Genomic DNA, 21,620 nt, shown 5'->3' with positions numbered 1-21,620 from the left:
ATGCTTTTTTTTTTTATTTCCCCTGAAGCTATTCTCACTGCAGCTGTGAGATTGTCGTGTATCTGAAGAGCCATTTCATTATCCTCCCATTGTGTTCCTGCCTGGTACATATCATCCCTGGCTTTAGAGCTGCAAGCTCAGAAAAGGAAAGCTACAACTTTAGTCTAATCACATTTCCAGCAAAATCCGAGGCATACTTTCTCCAGGTGCAAATTATCTAACCACAGGTATGTGCTAGAATCTCCTGAAAGACTCGGGCACTCAATGGCTGAGGATTTAAGACTTGATTCCTTACACAGCAATAATTCTGACCAGCCTCTCCTGCCCCTGGACACCCAGTGGAGCTGCCAGTCTCTGACTGATGTTTGTCTGGTTTTTATCTGTCAGAAAACACTTTAGGAGCAGGAATGGCTGTATTGTGGAATAAAATTATTACAGTTTTCTGCTTGTTTTTCTTGGGCAAAATTCCAGTTACCTGCCTGTCTCTGCAGAGACTTCGTAGGCTGGAGGTATTAAAGGCATTCAGTATCTTTCCTTCTTGTGTCTTACTCTTAAATGTCAGAGGGTGTCTTTGTTTCCTGGAGGGCTGGATGCCCTCTGGACAGAAGAATTAATGACAGTGCAGATACACCAGCGCCAGAAGCTTTGGAACGGGGGAGCTGCAGAACGGCTCCTTTTGCTCTCAGGGCTGAGAAGGTACAGCTGAGGCCCTGAAATATTTATTACCAAGCCTCACACTGCCTGTGCTGCCCAGTGTGCACAGCTGGGCTGTGTGTGGGTCACTCCTGGGTTATAAGGCAGCTCGGGTTTACCTGTGGCAGCAGGAGGGCGAGAGCTTCGGCCCCAGACTCTGCCCTGGCTGTCCCAGCCCAGTGCTGCTGGAGCAGAGCCCTCGGCAGCCGAGCACAGACACGCCAGATTTCTAAACAACTTTGCACATCCAAACCAGAAACTACAACCATATTTTAAATTCTTCTGCCAACTTAAGCCAAATTAAAATTCAGGGGGCAGGAACTGGGAAGTGCAATAATCTTCCAGTGACACCAAGGCCTGATTTCCCCAGGGTCAGAGTATGATCTGGCATTAGCTGCCACCAACATGAGAACAGTGCTTCCACACACATTGTTTCAGACCAGAGCCTGCCATTAGCATGTGCTTTAACTGGCTCTGAGATTCAGCACAGGCAGTGGGTGGAGGAGCAAGTTGTCCAAAATGGGCTTCAATAGGAGAAATGAGAAAAGAACAACACTGCCATTGCAATTGCATTTGACATTCTGTGAACAGTTACAATTTAGACTTTATTATTCAAAATACAAATGGCAAGTACATAATAGCTACTAATAGTGGAACTTCAGGATGGTTGGAAAAGAAAAGCTTTAAAAGGATTTGATAGTCCTCAAGTTTCAGCTGTAAGGTTTGTGTGACAGAACAAAGAGAACTAATCTGCCATTCTGCCATTGTAACTGTGCACTCTCCCTGCACTAATGGACCTTGTCTAGTGACCCACTTGGGCTGGATCTTCAACTTTAATTTTTTATTTTATTCTTGTTTTTTTTTCCTTGTTTTTCCTCCTTGGAGTCATACAGCATAACTGACAGCACACTCAGTTCCTGCCCAAGTGCTGGCCCCCTGATTTCCAATGGGATGTGAAACCCCAGGAGGTAACAGTGACAGGCAGCTCCTACCTGTGTTGTCCTACCAGCTCCGAGTGCTCCAGCCTGGCCACAGCTTGGGCCCACAGCCTCTGCCCTCTGGGTCAGAGCAGTCCATCCATGTGAGAATCCAACTCCTCCATGTGCATCATCCTTTGCTGCAGTGGACTCTCCATTCCAGAAGCCTCCAAGCCTTGAACACCCCTTAGAGTCTGTTTTCTTCTTGAGAGGTTCTTTTTCAGCTCTTCTCTCCCTCTGTGTAGGAATCAGAACTGAAAACAAACAAACTAACAAACAAAACAAACAAACCTTGGTTTCCTTAACAGAAAACTCTCAGCTAATGAAAAAGAGAGTCCAAGTTTACTCTCTTGGAAGAGAGTAAAAGGGGTAAGTCCCTCCCTATGTGTGATGTGCACAGAGCTGTTATGGGGGACATTCATTCTTCATCCCTGCCTGGAGCTCACTCCGGGGGGCATCAGTCAGAGCTGCTGTGAGCTCACCTGCACAGCTACAGGAACAGTGAGCAGGGACACCCCCACATCCAGGTGGGAGCACACACAACCCACACTTACACCCCCACTGCACTGAGCTCACAAGGAGCCCTCTTGCCTTTGATGAACAGTTCAAACCTCCTTCCCCTCTCCCAGTCTCTGAACCCAGCCCATCTGCGAGCACATCACTGGTTGGAGGCCGGAGAGCTGGAGATCCGCAGGCAGGAGTTTGCCGAGGAGCTTCCCTATGAAGGTGTCTGGAGCAGAGGCCAGCAAGACAGCAGACACCACACAGAGCCTGTCATGAGCTCAGGAAGCAAAGCCTGACATGTGGGTGCATTTGACAAGGTGAGGAAGACTCAGGCAGCACCTTACCATGTGCCATTCGTTCCCTGGCTTTCAAGAAATGGCATCCTGGAACGGCTCATTATCACTGTTCCTTTCCAAGGCCCAATTAATTTAAGGCATGACAGGTTTGCTGGGATGACTCACACACCAAAGGAAGGGAGGAATGAAGGAAGACAAGACTTTAAGAGTAGTGGTTAAATATGCATTTACTTCAAAACTCTGACCCATCGTGCAGTTCTGACCAAAGGAAGAGAATTGATGAAGGCAGGAGTCACCTGAGCCAGCAAGGGACAGTCATGCAGAGGCTGACAGCAGCTGCAGCATCCTGTCAAGCTGTAGCTGGGGCCATCATCCACCAGGGCCCTGATTTGGGGACCTCTGTGTGTGGCAAACGTGTCTGTGCAGCTGTTGAGGGATGTGTCACTTCAGAAAGCCTCTGAGCTGAGGAGCTCTGGTGAAAGGTCACACACTCAGCTGGAAGGATCCCCCATGGATCCTGGGAAGATTCTCTCAGGATCCACTTGTTTGATCACCTTTTGGATGAGGAAGGAGCAGTTCAGCCACCAGCAGCATTGGTGACCTGTACTTTCCTGTGTCACCCCTGGCAGTGACTCCTGGCCAGGGGTGCAGCTCTGCCAAGCAGCCCAGGGCAGAGGACGGAGGGTGCTGAGGCTCTGTCGGGTTCCTGACCAGCAGAAAGGTCCAACAACTGCTCATGGGGGTGATGAGGGGGACCAGGGGCAAAAGCCTCAGCAAAGCTGAGCTGCAGTTGGTGCTGCAGGGTCCCAGTAGGGTCCCAGCAGTCCTTTGCTCTGGGTTTGCAAACACACAGCAGCAGGAGCACAACCAACCAGAAAAGGGAGATTGGTTCTGACAGTCACTCAAGCTGAAGCATTTAAAACTTCATTTTCATCTCATTCAGGCAAAAGTGGTTATGAAATTTTAAAAACCAAATCTGAAGAGCATACTCCAAATGACACTTTCCCAGGAAGTCTAAAGAGCTCAAATACAAAAGTACTGATTATCATGCTTTTAAATTATAAGTGAAACTGCCTTACCACAAAGGGAACAGAAAATGACCAATGTGGCATTCTTTCTGAAGAGGCAATCCTGGTTATTTTACATGCAAATTCCCTTCCAAGCAGCCTCAAAAAAAAAATAAAATTAATACACATTGGAGAAATGTGATTTACTGGAGGAAAAGTCCAGACACATTCATGTTAGAAACATGATCTCCTTGCTGGAAGGAGGCACCATGGATAAAAAGGACCCCTCTGCACAGTCCCTTTGAATCCCCAGGAGGATTTCTGCTGGTTTTCCCTGCAAAGGCTCTTGAAGAGACTGAGCTGGGTGGGACGATGGGCACAGGGCAGCCATGGGGGCGGGCACACCTGGCAGAGTGACTGGCTCTGCTCATCCTGGGATGGCATCAGCCAGGGACACACGGACGGCCAAGGCTGGCTGCAGGTCAGGGATGTGCTTCAGGGAACTGCAGCAAAGAGGAATGGTTGGACTGGTTTGGAATGAAAAGGGCATTTCTCAGTGCTGTGCAAAGCTGGGGAGTGCTGGGACCAGCTGCAGGCCCTGCCCTGCCCCTGCAGCAGCAGCGCTGGGGGCACTCACCCAAAGTCATACCGGGAAAACTGGAGCCTCAACAGCTCAGTGTGAGGAGCTAAATGAGCACTGAGGAGTGAGCAGTGGACACAGGATCAAGCAGCACAAAGGTTTCCAGGGCTGCTTGGAGACTTAGATTTCTGTAACAACTGTGGACAAGTCAGTAATTTTCCTTTTCTTTACCTACTGGTGCAGAATCCTAAACAATCCAGGCAAGAAATCAACACACAAATCAGCCAGCCAGCATATGGCTGCAGAACACTGCCAGCCAGCATCCTCTGCTCCCAGCTGCAATTATTCAGCAAAGCACGTTACCTGTGCCAGATTTGGCTGGTTTATCAGCAGAATTTTGAACAACTTAAATGGAAACAGGCCCACAGGGTGAAGTAAAGGCTCATCAATGTGCATTTCACTGCTGGGTAAAGTTGGGACAGCTTTTTTCCTCTTCACTTTATTAGTATACTCTTTTCTATCAAAAAATTTTGTACTTAAATCCTCCGGAACTGGATAGGGATAAAAGTGCAAGGGTCAGCCAAACCAGAAAGGACATACCTGAAGGTATGTATCTCCCTCCTGTTGGTTCTCTGGTCTCCAACCACCAGCCTCACTTGGCCTTTGGCCACTGGTGCTTCCTCTGGAAGAGAGACTGGGCAGGCACTGATGAGTGGGCATCTGCAGGGAGCCAGCCCAGCTATAAGGGAAAATATGCCATTTTATTGAACCAGAAGATGAAGTTTTCACAAAAAACAAACAAACAAACAAAACAACCAACAAACCTACTGTTAGTGAGCTCAGCTAGTAAAGCCTCCCGGCTGTCAAACCATCAGCGGGGTCACCCCTCAGCCCCCGCTGCTGCGGGGCAGGAGCCACTCACAGCCCAGCTAATTTCTGCAGGGGCTGGGCCCCTCCCCGGCCATGGTGGGAAATGTTCTCCTTGCCAAAATGAAGCTGGGCTATGTTTCCAAAGTGCCAGGTTTGTTCTGGATGCAGGGGGCTCTGCTCAGAGTTGGGTACCTGTTGGAACAGAGAAGTGGATGTTCCCCCGCTCTGAAGCTGAGGTACCTCAGGTACCAGGAGATGTTTCAGGAATGCTGTTTTCCTGCTTCTGCTCAGTTTTCTTGCTTGAGGGACTGATCTGAATCACAGTCCTGTGGGGTTCCTCCCTTTCCAGGTGTGAGAGGAAAAATTATGAAAATTCTTCTTGCTTTTGAGATGTTCAGTGGGAAAGAAGGCACGAACCCTCCTCTGGGCTGCTGCTGGGGCAGGGACTACTGGACCATGGATGGAAGGAGCAGGGATGGGGAGAGGATGCTGGCAGGGGCTGCCCATTACTCCTGTCTGCCCTCCCCAGCACCAGCACAGTGCCCAGCATGTCCCCAAAACACCAAAACCCCAACCATGAGGCTGCAGAGCCTTCAGTGGCACACAGAGACCCACCCGTGGCAGGGGCTCCTGCTGGGCAAAAATGCAGACACCAAGGAAAATGTTGCTGCTGCTGCTGCTGCTGAAGGCTTTTCCCAGGAGGAAACAAGAGCAGGATTTCAAAGTCTTTGGTAGGCTCAATGCCATTCCCCTCAGCACTGGGACCTTCAGCAAGCCTGCCCAGATCCTTCCTGTGAACCACTCTTCCTGTCAGTGATGCTTAATTACCCTGGGTGATGGATTAATTTCTGTGTTTGGGGCTTATCCAACCTGGAACTCAGATCCTATTCTCTTTTCTTCCAGTTTTTTCCTGCCCTAACTGATATTTCATTCAGGAAACTATAGATCGAAGAAGCCCCTCCTGCAGATCTTCCTGGACCGAGGCCCTCGAGGACATGAACATCAGGTGGATGTATCTGCCAAATAGTTTTTTCTGGTTTTGTGAGACTTCAGAGTGCCTGGGATTTAAATGCACGTTAATATTGTGTGTTTTCTGTTTCCCTGATTAGCCTGGCAAGCACAGCAGCCAATCCTTTCCCAGAGGCACATGAATGGCTGCAGAGAAGGAGCATTGGGAGCCTCTCTTTGTTCACTTAAGAATCTGAACACTTAAAACTGAAGAGACAGGCATTTCGTTTTTGTATAGAGAATTCAATGCCAAGTGCTGGGCTCAGAGAGCCATTTTCCTATTTCTATTCAACTCTTTTGTGCTAATCAGTGGGGTATAATCTAAGTCAAGCAAGTAAGTGCAGGTCAGTGACCCTGATGTGTCTTGCTTGGATGGAGGGATGGCTGGCTTAGACCAGCCTAAACTGATTTGTGGACCTGAAACCTAAAATACTCCTGAGATGAAAACAGTCTGTTGTCAGCACCGAAGACCTCTTATGAGAGCAGATGTACACTACAGGCTCTGGACTGGCTCCTTATTTTGGCAGTCTAAGCTCTCCCATTCTAATGCAGGAGACAATCTTGAATTCCCTGGGAAGAGGGAAGGTACAGAACTGGCTGTTGCAGTTGTGTGGTAGCTGTGAACAAAGATGAGCCAATATGATTCTGCTTTGCTTGCAGCCCAGGTGTTAATAAATTGACAGATTCTCCACGTGCCAGATGGGCAAAAATTGATGTGCTAAATTTTGGGGTGGCTTTGGAGGTGGCTGTACCCCCACTTCTCCCGATCACCAGCCAGTGTTTCCTGCTTCCTTCAGTCAATCAGGACTGAGACAGAGCAATGGAAGGCCTAAGTGCCTTCATTGGTGTGGTGAGGAGGATGCGGACCTTCAGCAGTGAGGTTCTTTGCCAGGCTGCTCAGTGAGCAATTTTCTCTCTTCCCTCCTCAGTATTTGATTAGGCTCATACCTGCTGACAGCATAAAGAAAGGCTTGAAAAATAAAAAGTCTGTTGTGTTTATGTGTGGGGAAACAGGAACAGCAAAATAACAGCACCCTGTAATGTAAACCACGACACAGGTCTGGGGTTCTGCTCCACAGCCCCAGCTGAGCTCAGCTGTGGCTGTTGCCAGGAGCAGGGGCAGCTCAGGGTCCTGCAGCAGAGCAGACGGGTACTGCAGGTCTGGAGCATCCTCCCCCAACTCAGGGCTGTTCCAGACTCACCTGCAATTGCAGCTGTGGGCAGGGGTCTCAGCAGAGCCCTCACGAGGCTCAGAGCCAGAGCAGCAGCAATCAATACACAAAAGTGAAGATTTTTTGAGCAACACGAATCCTGGCTACTCTTTTGTCTGATGGCAGTCTGCATTTGCACAGCCAGTACTATTTCTCCATCATGACTTCTGTTTCTTCTCCACCGGGACTGGATAATGTTTATTTAATGAGCACTTAATCAATATGCAGCTGTTCTCTGGAGATGAACTGCCAGGGCATGACAGAGACATTCTTCTGGATGATATTCAAATTTCTTACACAGGTATTTTGATTCAAATGTATATAATTCTCTAATAAAAGCTTTGAATCAACCTGTAGCTCTCATACCAGTGACACTAAAGTGATCTAGAGATAAACAATGAATATTCAGAATTTCAAATCTAGATTAAACAATGTTTTTTTGACGTTAACTCTCAACGTTTTTGACGTTGACTCTCCACGTTAACTCACGTCTCCTTTCTAGGAGTCAATGCATTAAAGGAAGAGCTGTGAAGTGTAACAGTCCTCCAAGTGCCTCCCTCTGCACCATCCACTGCCTGTTGGGGCTTCCCAGAGTCACCGGCCCAGCGGGTTTGTGTTCTCCTCCAGAAACAAAACAACCTTCAGCAAACCACTCCCTCTCACAAGAGCTGCACCCTGCACCAGGAGAGCACAACGTGGGCTTTGATGCTGTTATCTGCCTTGGTTCCCCTGTTTCTCAAAAGCTTTGTAATACCTGAGATTCCTTTTACAGGCACATCCAAACCAATCAAGCACTCCCCTTTCCACAGGGCTCAGCAATTAACACTAATCCCTGACAGTAACAGCATAAAGTGGAATCAGAAGATATGGGGCAGATCTTCACAGGTTGGGAAAGTGCCTTCAGAGTTGCTGGAACAAAACTCTTCCTAGATGCTCAGGCAGCTTATCCCTTGGTTAGGAAAGAGATTTCTTATTTCTCCAGATAGACTGAGGATTTGCTTCATTAAGATGCCAGAAAAACTGCATCCCCGTTCCTACGCTCTTACACATAGAGGAACTAGCCATTTGTTCCCCAACCAGAAAAGAGAGAAACAAGTTTTCTTGAAAAATTTATGAGTATTCAGAAGTTTGCAAGGAGGCCAGAGGAGACAGCTCATGGTATTGACCTCCTGAGCAGAGGGATGCAGGGAGGGAGGAAGCACCCTTCTGGGGGTGGCTGTGCTGCCCCTTCAATTCCCTTCACCCAGACCAGCCTCATTCTCTCCATGTCCTTCATGTTTTTCCATATCTGAGCACATGCTTGGCTTAGTGCTCCCTTGGTGTTACAAACAGCAATAGACAGGGCTGACCATGACCTCAGAAACCCAAAGTGAAGGCAACTGCAGGTGAGCTAATCCCAAAGCTAAGCCTTCACCAAGATGTTCAAGAGTGCAAATAGTTTGGGAAGCAAACCCTGAGAGGTTGAATTTTCAGGAGTTCTGATTTGGCATTTCCAAGCATCACAAAATAGCATCTTTCCTGTATTGCAGATCATTTATTGGGATAATGAGAGGCAAAAAGAGTAGGATAACCTGATGCCCATGAAGCCTCACAAGACTGCAGTGATGCTCAGGGAAGCAAGACCTGTGGAACAGCCTGACCAGCAGCAGAGGAGAGATGGAAGGATTCACTGGAGGGAGAAAACATTTCATGACTCTGAAAAGCAGACAAGAATAGGCAATTATACTGCTATGGCAGCAAATGAGTCTTTGAGGTGCAAAGAGAAGCCTAAACTTCTCCTGAAACTCCTAAGTGCTTCAAGATTTGGGAAGTGGAACTTCAGCTGCATCCCTATGAGGAGCAGAGCCCCTGCCCAGTGTGGGTACTGAACTGGAGGAGGCCAGAAACACAGGGCAGGCACAACCAGACCCGCTGTGCCCCCAGCTCTGCACAGCCCAGGGGATGGTCCTGGCTGCAGCCCCACCAGCTCCTCCGCCCTCAGAGCTGGGATAAAGTCTCAGCTCTTCCCAAACCCCTGGGCTTGGCTGCCAAAAACACCACTCCAAGGGCAATTCCCCTGGGATAAGGTTTATCAAATACCTAAAAGCTCGTGCACAAACCCCAGGACAGTGGGAGCACCACAGGGATTCGCTGCCCCTTGGATACCCTTTTCCAGTGGTGTAAATTGGACCCCCTGAGCTCAAGGCTCCTTCATTTATGCTCCTTCTGGAGTTGGACCTTACTGAAGACGAGGATGAATCTCTAATCTACACCGTAACATGCAGCACAAACCTGCTCACAGATTTTAAGGCTGTGAAGAAATTATCAGACACCCAGGAAATGCTGGACAATCTGTACTATCCTCATTTTCTGTGCCCCTCCAGCAAATTGCTCCGCAATTTCCTCTTGCACGGTGCTAAAATAGAAGAGAAATAGTTTCCTTATGAATCAGCACAATCAGCATCTTTTGCTTGTTTTATCTGGCTGAGTAATTTTTTCTTAGAAGGGAGAAAATCGTGCCCATGATCCCATGAAACATCCATGGTCAAACACCCACATATCCAAGGGAGAGCGATTGACTCTGGACTTGGGAGCCAAATATTGAGACTAATTTCTAATTATTTTTCCATCTGCCATGTATGGAACCCTGTGGGCTCTGCTGAGGTACACAGGCAGCATGTCCCATGGTCCTAGGGGAGTGAAGCAGGGACCATCACCAGGACAGCACATGCCAGTTTGCCACCCACTGCTGCTCTGGGAATGTGGCCGGAGGGGGAGCAGCCAGGGCTGAGCTCATGTGCTGTGCAGGCTGACACTGCACTGCTCCCAGTGTTTGGAGTTGCTGTGGAGACACAGAGCAGGATGTGACATGACAACTCCTCTGCCCATGACCTTAAAAAGGACTTATTTTTATTAACAAGGAATGAACACAGACAAACATTTCTCTGCTGCTGGCAGCCGTCTGTGTGGTTTGGCAGGTGTCACATCCCAGGGAGTGGGAGGGCAGGGGGACAGACAGACCTCAGCAGGGTCACAGCTTCACCCCGATACAGGCACAGACTCACTCACTGTGCAGCTGGAGGCCAGTGGAGCTGCCACGGGAGGGAGCCCCAAAGGGACACTCCTCTGCAGGGCTGGGCACCCTCCTGGTGCTGGGGCTGAGGGCTTGCCCTGCTGCAGCAGCTGCCCCAGAACAGGCCTTGGGCAGAGCGGGACGGAGGATCCCACAGGTCTTTGCTCAGGGCAAAGCTTTTCCTCTTGGCCTCTGTGGAGCAGCTCAGCATTATAAAGCCCCTAGCACTGAGCCTCCCCAGCCCTGCCAAGGGTCCACCTGTGGCTCTCCCTGAAGAGCCAAGTTTACAGTTCTGTGGCCAGTCTCACAACGGGTATTTTGTCTCTGAAATTGTATCTCTTGCAGTCCCAGCAGTTCACAAGGAATTGTGGTTTCCATAGGAGTGATTGATAACTCCTCTTTCCTGAGCAAACATGACTTGACACAAAGGCCTTTTAAAATGGTGATCAGGAAGGAGCTGTAATTCATTACGAGAAGCTGGAATTAATTACTGCTGATAATCAGGGCATGCACGTTCTCTGCAGAGTGATCAGGAGTGCCGCCAGGTAAAACAGTGGAGCTCAACAACATGGAGTGACCCTTTCTTTGGGAAGACCAGAGCAGGAGACATGGAGTCATTTGAAGCCCCCTGTGCCTTTCAGATGCCTGTGTACCCCCAGGACATTCCCAGTTTCCTCTCTCTACTCAAAGCCAGCCATGCTGAGCCCTCCTGTCACTCTTACCTGGATCTCTGGGACCCCATCCAAATGAGCTCAGGCTCTCCGTGATGCTATTTGAAAGGTCAGGATCTGACTCATGACTTCAGTATGGTGATATTTTTGGCTCTGCTTTAATCATTTTCTCCTCTATGTCTCATACACTGCCTGCTAGGACCTCTTGTCCTTCCAATTATGGTGAAAATAGATTATTAGTAATAGACTAATTCAGGAACTACTTGGAATTATTGACTACCACAGACTCTAGTCCAACAATATGATTCCCTCATTTATCTTCCCCACTCCAGTACTGGCAAAGGGATAAATGCTGGACCAGGCTCTCCAAGGGAAATTCTTGTCTGCTGCTGGGAATGTTTATCATAGAACCCTGATGTGTAACGTTAACATGCCAATGCAAAAAGGAAGACAAAAGCCATCACTAGGATCCCTGCAGTTCCCCTGGGGTCTCCACTCCGAGTGACAGAACTAACTCCTTCTGTGATCTGCAGAAAATCAATGCCCTGCTCCCCAAACCCTGTGCTCTCAGCATGCCAGCTGCTGGCATTCCAGATCACATGAACTCCCAAATCTTTCTGACATTAATTTGTGTTCCTCAGTCTAGACCCATCATGCCCAGCTACTTCACTCCTGAGAGCCCAACAATTTAAAAACTGCATTTCTTCTGCAATAATTTTATCCCATATTGTCTTTTATGTCTCATTTGGCAAATATGTATTCATACCAGCCCTCCTGTGAAGCAGAAAAATTGTTATCATTGACCTCATTTTATGGAAAGGAAAGAGTGGAGAAATGAAGTGATTTGCTGAGGGCAAAGAGGGAGAATCAATATTAACGTGGGTGTAAGAGCTCAAAGGTCCTTTCTCTGAGCCATCCCTCTCCTCAGCTTTCCAGTGTGAGGCATCCTTTTTTGGGTGGCCAGCAGAGACCTTTATGGTGCTTCACTCACATCTGCTCTTTTGTTTTGTTCCACGGAATTTGTTCAATAAACACCGGAGTTGCCCAGGTGCTAGAACAAGGGAAGCCATCCTGCCCTCCCTCCCTCCCCTGCCTTCTCTCCTGCACCTGCCCCACAGCAGCATCCCCTCAGAGTCCCCCTGCCTCCAGTGTCCCTTTTCCTCATGAAGACACCAAGACCCTTCGCAGGGAGAACACCCTCCAGCCCTCACCTGGAGCCAGTTGCTGGGCTTTGCCCTCGCACTGGCAGCCACTGCAGGGGCAGCACTGACAGCCCGGGCACCAACCCACTGACTGCAGGCACCACCACACGCACCACTGGTACCACCACACACACCACAGGCATTGTCATACACTGTGGGCACCTCCACACACACCACAGACACTGCCACATGTACCACAGGCATTGTCACACACACCATGGGCACCTCCACACACACCACAGGCACTGCCACACGTACCACAGGCATTGTCACACACCGTGGGCACCTCCACACACACCACAGGCACTGCCACACGCACGAAGGGCACCACTGCCATGCACCAGGGGCACTGCTGCACACCCCACGGGAGCACACTGGCACAACCCTGCAGATCAGCCAGAGTGAAACCCCAGTGCTGCCCCTCCAGCGCCCCAGCTGTGACAGGGAGCAGGTCTCACTGTTCCCCAAAGGCAGGGCTTCCTCAGCTGGTTTTATTTTTGCCAAGTGACATGTCTGACCCATGGAGAGGTGATCTGGTCCCAGCTGTTACAGGGCTGAGTTGGAGCAAATGTGCTGACAGCACTTGACACTGGCACAAAACAGCCTCCCCCCTTTTTAATGCTGCATATACTGGAAACTCCTATCTCAGCTGGCAGAAGCCTGGATCGCCCAAAAGTCCATCTCAGCATGGAGAGGTGTCAGGAAAGATATTTTTGAAGTTCTGGATGAGCTCAGTCAGTGAAATGCAATTCCTATGAAAAACTTTTCATAGAGAAGATGGATTTTGCTGCACACATGGGATCCTGCACTCCCCAAACAGAACCAAGAGCTAAAGCCAAGCACTTGTTCGGGGGACACACTTTCCTGGTACTAGTACCTCAGATACTTTTTGAGACTTGTGAGAGGGGGGAAAGTTATTTGACTGACCCTGTGTTTTCCTTTTCTCTTTCTCTCTCCAAAAAAATCATGTGGCTTTTACAGGAAAACAGGAAACTGGAGTTATTAGGAGCCACCACAGAGGCACCTTCAATGGCTGGAGCTCTTTATTTTGGAGAAGACTGTTGCTTTCCTACAGCAGTTTGCCTAGTCTTTTGGATATGTGTCTAGTTTTCCAATAAATGTGTCTATTTAAAAGAATTATTTTGTCTGTAGCCCAAGGTATGACTCTACCACCAAAACTCCTTCTGCCATAAGCCCATGTCAGCTGCCTGACTGATTGCTGAAGGCTGAACACAATTAATGAGATCACCAATATTCAGGATTTCTGCATGACCAGGGCAAGGAGAAGTATTTAAGATATGAAATCCTTTTTCCACTGAAGAGGTGAAAGTTAAAATAGCATTAATAATAGCAGAACAGCTATTCCATTCCCAGGCTACCGAGAAACCCAAACATACAATTCATAGCAGTTTTGGGGTCATTTTCAAACGCTTTAACTCATGTCAAGCAATTTGCAGAAAACTGGGTAAGACTCCAAGGAACACAGGCTTTTCTGATCGTTCTTTGACTGCTTTGAGATTTGTTCATGTCTGAACAGCAGCACTCAGGCTGTCAGCAGTCCCAGGGATACCCAGCTGGGGCACAGTGGGGGGACACAGGGACAGGGTGTCAGCACAACAAGCATCGTCCTGTGTTGGACCCCTGCTCCTCCACCTCCCTCCCCCTGGACAAGTGCCCAGCCACCAACTCGGGACAAGCAGGACAGGGCCTCTGGAGCTGAGCTTAGAAAAGTAAGTTTTGGAACAAGTTTTTGTCCTTGCCAAGGTCCCAGACATGTGGTACTGAGCACACTCCTGTGCAGGGCCCTGCACTTCTCAGTGCTCCCTCTGTCCCTCAGTGCCTCCCGGGGGGATGCTCCTGGGGCTCTGGGTGCCTGCTCAGCCCCACCTACAGCTGATGCATCTTGCCCTACTTCAGTGGTGATGTGAAGGGAGCTGAGCAATTCTTACTGGACTGCAGAGAAACTAATTCTTGTTTTAGATGATTTTTAATTTCCACACACTGATGAAGTAGAATGGCCTCCAGAAAAAAGCCTGTGCTTCAGGCAAGGGTGTTCTCTGAGAAGGGAGGTACCCTGGCCAAAGCCCCTCCAGCTCAGGAAGAGCTTTTCCCACCGAGGAAGAAGGCTTCCCCTTGCTGGGCAAGGATTTAGTTACACAGTTTCAAGGCATGCATAGCTGTGAGAATCATTCCAGTTCTGTGTCTGGCATTCCCTGTGAGACTCTGCCTGACCAAGTTCCTCAAGCATACTGGTGGAAGAATCTCTTTTCTGTGTCCTATCCAATTACCAGCTTCCTAAGAAGATTGCCTCTTTCCAAAGAACATGGCTTTTATGGGAAAAGAGAGAAACTGGGGTTATTGGGAGCAACTGGAGAGGCAGCTTCGATAGCTAGAGCTTTTTCACATCGCCCCTATGGTTGTAATGTTCCCTCAAGATGGACAGTGACACACACCTAAGGGCTTCTGGCCCTTTAAGCCCTGGTCTGAAATGAAACACTTCAGAAATACGATGGTTTAAACAATTTTAGTCAGTGAGTCAGTTCCGGATTATCAGCCCACAGAGGGAGGGTACTGAGTCTCGCTCATAAATTAGCAACCAGCAAGCTCTTCCCTTTGAAGAATGTTATTTTAAAGAGTCAGTTCACTTCTTTGCTCCAAGAACACTGCCCATTAATCACCACACAAGAACATTGCACCCTCCTCCCTGATGGCTTTGTGCCCAGAATCACTAGTTCAGCATCACCAGAAAAGAAGGAGGGAGAAGGAGCTGGAGAAGAAGATTTCATCATACCAAAGACATGGGGAAGTAGGTGCCACTATGGAAAAGGCACTTCAAGGGATGGGATAGATGGGAAGCAGCACACAAATGCTTGCAAGACCTCCAGACCTGAAAATTTTAGAAAAGAGCTAAACCTATGCCTGCCTCAGGAAAAAGAGTAGGAATGATCCTGTACCAAGACGTGAGCAGTTCAGAGCCTGGACTGAGCAGGCTGCAGTCACCTCCTGTGACAGATTTCCCTGCCACACACCCTCCCAGATCCTGACGAGTTGTGCTTATTGCCAGGGCCGCTGCCATCCCACCAGTGCCCAATGCTCAGCCTCAGGCTGTGCCTCTGCTCTTCTCTGCCAGCTGTGGTTTACCCAGGAGGAACAGCAGTTTAACAGATCAGAACAGTAGATGAAGCTGCTGAGGAACAAGTTCCTTGACATGGCTCAGATTTCATCTCTCGGTTTCTAGAAATCGAGAGAACCTGTGATTATCCCTGGAGTAAAGTTCGTGACATCAGAGAAGAGCCTCTGGGTATGACTGAGCAGGAAAAAGCCCCAGAAGCATCACTTCAGTGAATATTTACCTTCATTTGCAAGACCCCCTGGAAGGGTGGTACTTGCAACAGCTTCCAAATGTGATCCAACCTCCAAAGATCTCAAATTTTTTTGTGGGCTAATTCCACCAGTTTTTGTGAAGATAGGAAAGGTCTGTGCTTCACATTATCTGTGAAGAGGGTTGTGCTTCAGGTGAAGCTTGTATATTTATGCACACACACACACAGAGAAATGTATATACACACATTTTCAAGAGTGAAGAAGGGGGAACCAGGCTCCCTGGCACTGTGGAACTGGAGGCTGATGTTGCTTCACACTTTATCTGAGCACAGAGAGGGAGGGACTCAGCCCAGTTTAAAGGGCCCATGAGGTGCTGGGTTTGTCTGTCAGGCAGACACGAGGCTGTTCCAAGACAGACACTTCCCAGATGCTCTGTCCTGCAGTGATGGAGCCACAGAGGAATGCTGATGGCGTGCTCAGGGCATCATTTCCATTTATTCCTCACAGGCTTTGTGCCACCCAAACTCTGGCTCTGCTCAGACGAGGTAAAGCATGTGCTTTACCTGTTTGGAAACAGGGCATATGCCCTGTCTGGAACAGAGCTTTAAATTCTGAACTCCAGGTGAAATCCATCCTTCTGAAAAACCCTTTTTCTGCCCTCCCAGGAGCCTCTCCAAAGTTCTTGAACCCATTCTCCTCTACCAAGACCCCTTCCTAGACTGGGACTAGGAATGAGGTTGGTCATTTGAGGACTTGAGAGTCTCAGTCAGTCCTGGTCTTGCAGATGGGCCCATCAGCTCAGAAGTTTGAGGACCCCACGGACCACACTGCCCCTGGCACCACTTATTCTTGCTTCAAACCATTGACTTCTTCATACCAGAATTTTATGACTGATAAATCAGTGAATACATTGACAAGAGAAAGTAAATCCATGAAATACATTGACAAAAGAGAGTAAATCCTCACTTGGCTCATGTCCACCACTGATTTTAGTTACAAACCTCACATGGACATACTGCTGCAGCATCCCTCCCTGAGAAGGGCCTAACACCTGGTTCCTCAGGGAATTACTCTGGCCTGCCCTGGTCAAAATGAAGCCTCTGATGCCCACTGACACTCATGGGAAGGTGAATCCTCTTCCCTGATCCCACAGGGCCAAGAAAAGTTTCAGAGGGTATTTTAAAGCCCTGATCAGAGCTGACTGCAATTTGTTCCAATAGGCTTTAAAATCATAGAACACAGAACCATAGAATCAGGTAGGAAATCATAAAATCAAGTATTAAAAAGCCACTGGGACCCTCTCATGAACTTCCAGGCCTAGCAAAACCTCCCCATTAGTTTTACAATTCTTTCTTCCCATTGTTTCTATATTTCACATTCCAGAGTTTCCCGTGGCTTACACTGTATTACCAAGAGCTCCCTGAGGAAGAATGAAGAGACTCACACTGTTACTGGTTGGCAGGCTCATTAGCAAAGGTATTAAAACCAAGCTTGAATGTTTTAAAACTACTAGAGCCCCACTGCAGTGTATCCAACCCCACTCCCAGTGTCCAGGCTGTGGCAGCAGGATGGGGCCAGCACTGCTCAGGGTGGCAGCAGGATGGGGCCAGCACTGCTCAGGGCACACAGGCAGTCCCAGGGGAAGCAGCTTCCAGGGCAGAGCTCTGCCGAGGGAACATGGACCTTCCCAGGCAGAGGGAAGTCTTCCAGCAGGGCTCACCAGCATAAGGAAACCCTGAAACCCAGATCAGTGGGGCCGGTGACGGGAGCCTGCGGGTGGGTCCAAAGCACAGAGCCCGGGGCAGCAGCCTGGGCAGGGGCAGTCAGAGCAGGGAGAGGAGAGAAAATAATGACTTGTTTTTGTGCCCCTGCTTTGATGTCCGGTCCCAGTGACAGAAACACACCAGCCAGCCACAGAAACACACCTGTGCCAACAGCAGCAGGAGATGTCCATACAAAAACATTTCAGGCAGATAGTTGTCTGTAATAGAAAAATATTGTAAAAGAGGAAATTTTATTAAGTTGCTGCAGGAAAATATTTTTCACTCAAGTTTTTTCCAATTTCAGATTGATAATGCAAGCTTATATTTTAGGGTAGAACATTTTGATTTTCCCATGGCAATTGGCAACTCCTTTTGCTGGCTGGATCACCTGTGAAACTGGTCCTTTCCATAAAACATCTTGGAAGCCTTGTGTGACTGACAGCTGTCATATTGGCATCAGGGACTCTCTTCTTTTATCCCTTTCATCTCTTTCCTTGTGTCCTAGAGATTTTGGGAAACTGGTCAAAAGCCCCCAGCAGCAGAACCCCTGGGATCCCTTCCCTCACCCCGTGAGGTAGTTACAGATCAAGATCTTCATCTCCAGCAGACAATGCTAAAATAGCAGTCTGCTGAAGGGCACACATTAAAGGTTCTCCTTTTCGACCAGTGCTTTTGGGGGTTCTTCTCTGTTGTGCATTTGCTTGGGTTTAAGGCAAGTAAAGAATTCACAAAAATTTTATGGTTAGAATCTTTCTTTACCTGGAGGCAGAAGTTTATATTTTTCACTTAATATTTCTAGAAATATCAGAAACAGCTGCTGAAGAAAACTGCCTGTTTTCAGAAAAAGAGAGGAAAGTTTTCACTTCAGATTTGAAGTGACTTTTGCTTTCTTTAAACACACCTACTAAGGTCTAACTTCCCTTTTTCAACTTTATACAAATTTTTTTTTTCATACAGGGGACAAAAATTAGAGCCTTCTGCATTTTCAATGCCAGACTTCTGAAGTGTCTAGCAGTCCAGGGTGAAAATTGCCAAGGAAATGAGGACAAAAAGTGTTTTAACAGACAGACAGATATTTGTTATCACAGGAAAGAATGAGGTAATTTATTTCATCTAAAAAACCCTGATCACCAAGAAAAACAAGACAACGTATACACATCCCCTAATTACCAGGGACATGAGCACATCAGAGGAGTTTCCTAGGTTGAACAACTCACAAACTGCATGTCCTGGGGCCCTGGATTTGGCTGTTGCTGCCCAAAAGATCCATTAAAACAAAGTTGTGTTTCAGCACAAGGATGACTGAGGGCACAACTAGGACCCAAACAGTAAAGGCTAAAACACAGGTTGAAAATAACTTCCAGGAGAGAACAGACACTCTGGGGCAGGATGGGGTGGGGTTTCTGCTCAAAAGAGGAACCACAACTGAAGCAAAATTATCACGTCACCTTACAGCCCCAGCAGCCAGCCCCGGGATGGCAGCCAGCTCTCCTCAGCTGTCAGCAGGACAACAGAGCACATCCCTAATTCCAGGGTGAGTCTCCCAGGCTGAGACTAGTTGTTGGGGACATGGGGGAAGGCAAATGGTCCATGAATTTCACTTACCTAATTGTCCCCCGGACTTATACTTTGCAGTTCCCAGCTCTCTCTAAATCAAGGATGTTTCCCAAAGCACTTTTTGGTACACAGTGTGATAACGAGACACAGAGGAATCCAGCTTAATGTCTATTCACTAAAGTTCCATAAGGCAAGTTCATCATTGTCTGTGCTGCGGGGCAGGAGAACAACTCAGGGAACTGGGAGGAGGCAGAGGAGAAAATCCCCAAACAATGAGCCACCCTGTGGCAATCAGCTCAATGTCTCTGGGAGGGATGGATCTGGCTGCTGCTGGGGGTGCTGGGAGCCAAGCACCAGTGCTGAGGAACTGGGGCCAGAGGAGCTGTAGGGAGCAGGATCCTGGCAACAAAACCTGGGTGCTGAGGGGATGAGCTGCAGCTCTGCAGGGACCCACAGCCAGCACGTGAATCACCACCCTCACATCAGGCAGGGTCATGAGCTTCAGTGGGCTTTGACTCCTTTTCTCACATTGTTCAGCAGCACCCACAATCTCCTGTGACACCCCCATCAGCTGCCAGCATTTTATAACCTAACTGCACATGTATACTGAGGAAAACATCCTGAATTTTGCAGCGGGGAGCCTTCCTCAGCCCTTGCTGTAGGGCTGGGGGCTTGCTCCAGCCTGCTGATCCACAGGGAGGTTTTGGTACCTTTAGGCAACACACAGTCCTCTCACATCAGCCTCATCCAACACAGGACAAAAATCTTTGGGGTGGCCTTTCACCAGGAACCCACTTTAACTCAGAATGTGTTGGAGACAGGAGAAGAGGAACAGTTCTGGGAATCAGCTAAAGTTGTTCCTTCCTGCAAAGCAATGGCTTTGCCTCTAAGCTTGGAGCATCTCTCCAAACACAAGGAGTGCAGCCTGCATAAGTGGCTGTGAGTAATCTCCTTTGGCTGGTATTTTGCTGAGTTTATCATCTTTTAACTTTGTGATGACCTTCCTGAGTGACTGCAAATGTTGGAAATTGCACAAGTCCTGAAGGCAGAGCTGGCAGCATGTGATGAAGCAGCTGTCAGGGGCATCCCTCCAGCTCGAGGTGATGGCAGACTCGAAGTGTTTTAATAACGCCTCTGATTGATATTTCTATCTAAAATAATAAAGGGGATAAAAGAAGAAGTGCCCAGTGAGAATGTGGGCAACACTTTTACAACATGCTTTCTGGAAACTTTGTAGAATTTCATAAAAAGTGTGATGATGAAACTCCCACTTGCACCAAGTCGCCAGAAGGAAGCACTCTGCCCAAAGGCAAACAGACCTGATAGGTAATATCAGGTAACATGCTGTAGGCCATAATGCAGCCAATAATCTTTAGTTCACAGCCAAGGGTACCCAGTGCATGATATTTTACAGGATTGGGCTGAAAGTCCCTCAGACTGGGTGACACCCAGTCACCTGCTGGTCTGGCTGGGCCCTCGGGTGTCAGATCCCACCAGGCTGACGGGCTGCATGGGGCTCGGGGGCATCTCCAGAAAACCTGCTCTGCCCTCTGCTTGGCTGTGGTACAACTGGCTCTATGAACTCAGTTACACAGGCAAGGAAAAGTTTTATTGTTTCCCTGAAAGCCATGGAAACAAGTAATGATTTATAGTGATTTATTGACAGACTGATTCTGACACCTCAGGATATTCACGAGAAAAGTGGACAAAAGACAGGATGCTGACTCATGGGAAGAAATGGAGAAAAAAGATGACGTTGTTCAAACCAGTCTTCAGAGCACTGATGAAATTCTGGGAGACATATTAATGACAGGGAAAAGTACCTGTGGGATTCATCTGTTTGTTTTAACCTCCCCAGGGCAAGAGTTTTCCAGTTGTGGGCCTTCATGTATAATAAGTGCAACATTATTACTCACAAATCATCAGCTGGAAAGGAGAGATGTTATGTCAGAGGACAAAAACCGACACCCTCAACATTTGATTCAGCTTCATTGGAAATCTATCACCTCCCTGGCTGTTTCTGGAGTCCAAAGATTTCAGTGTTTGGAGGTATTTTGGCTACTCTGCTCTGTTTGACCACGGCAATCCAGTCATCAAGACCTATTTTTAGACACACAAATAAAGAAGGATTTTGGAGTGGATCCTGAAATGTCCTGAGCCTCAACAGGAATGTGGCAGTGGCACTCAGCCGGGCTCATTCACAAGGGCTTGATTTGTTCATTTGCTCAGAGCTCTCCATCCCAGAGTGTGCCATGAGTCACATCTCTGCCCGGGACCTCCCTCTGGGAGTGGTTCCAGTGGGGGGTCTGTGCTAAACTGAGGTCCTGCCCCGGCCCAGACAGTTCCACCTTCTATTGATGTTTCTGTGGCTGTGACTGCCGCAGCCCTGGCACAGCCCTGGCACAGCCCCCCCAGAACCCTGCCAGGCTGGCAGCTCAGGTCCGTCAGGAAGGTGTTGGGGACACCTTTGCAGGAGCCCAAGGCTCAGGGCAGTGACCAGAGCTCGAGCTCAGGCTGCCTTATCTCATTTATTTGCTGTGTTCTGTCGGCTGAGACATCGAACTCCTCAGCTGTTGCTGTGTTCGAGGCTCGAGGGGTCCCTGCCAAGGCACTGGCACAGCTCTAAAGCTCCAGCACTTGCACTAGCACGAGCAGTGTCACTGCGGCACACCCCGAGCGATGATGGTGCCTGGTTTATCAGCACCTGGGGCCTCTGGAATTGCAGGTGAACCCCCAGGGACAGGTGGGCACAGGCACACGCTCCTTATCCCGCCCCGTTCTCGCCTCCTGCTGCGGGTGACTGAGCTCAGACCGGTGTCCCAGCGCTCCCTGGCGGCTCCCGCCGGCGGCTCCCGGGGCCGAGCCCGCTCCCCCCGTGCCCTCCCTCGTGTCACTGTCTCCAATT

This window comes from Pseudopipra pipra, chromosome 13 (genome assembly GCF_036250125.1).
Source record: "Pseudopipra pipra isolate bDixPip1 chromosome 13, bDixPip1.hap1, whole genome shotgun sequence".
Lineage (NCBI taxonomy): Eukaryota > Metazoa > Chordata > Aves > Passeriformes > Pipridae > Pseudopipra > Pseudopipra pipra.
The sequence above is the reverse complement of the archived record's forward strand: the minus strand, read 5'-3'. Positions refer to the sequence as shown.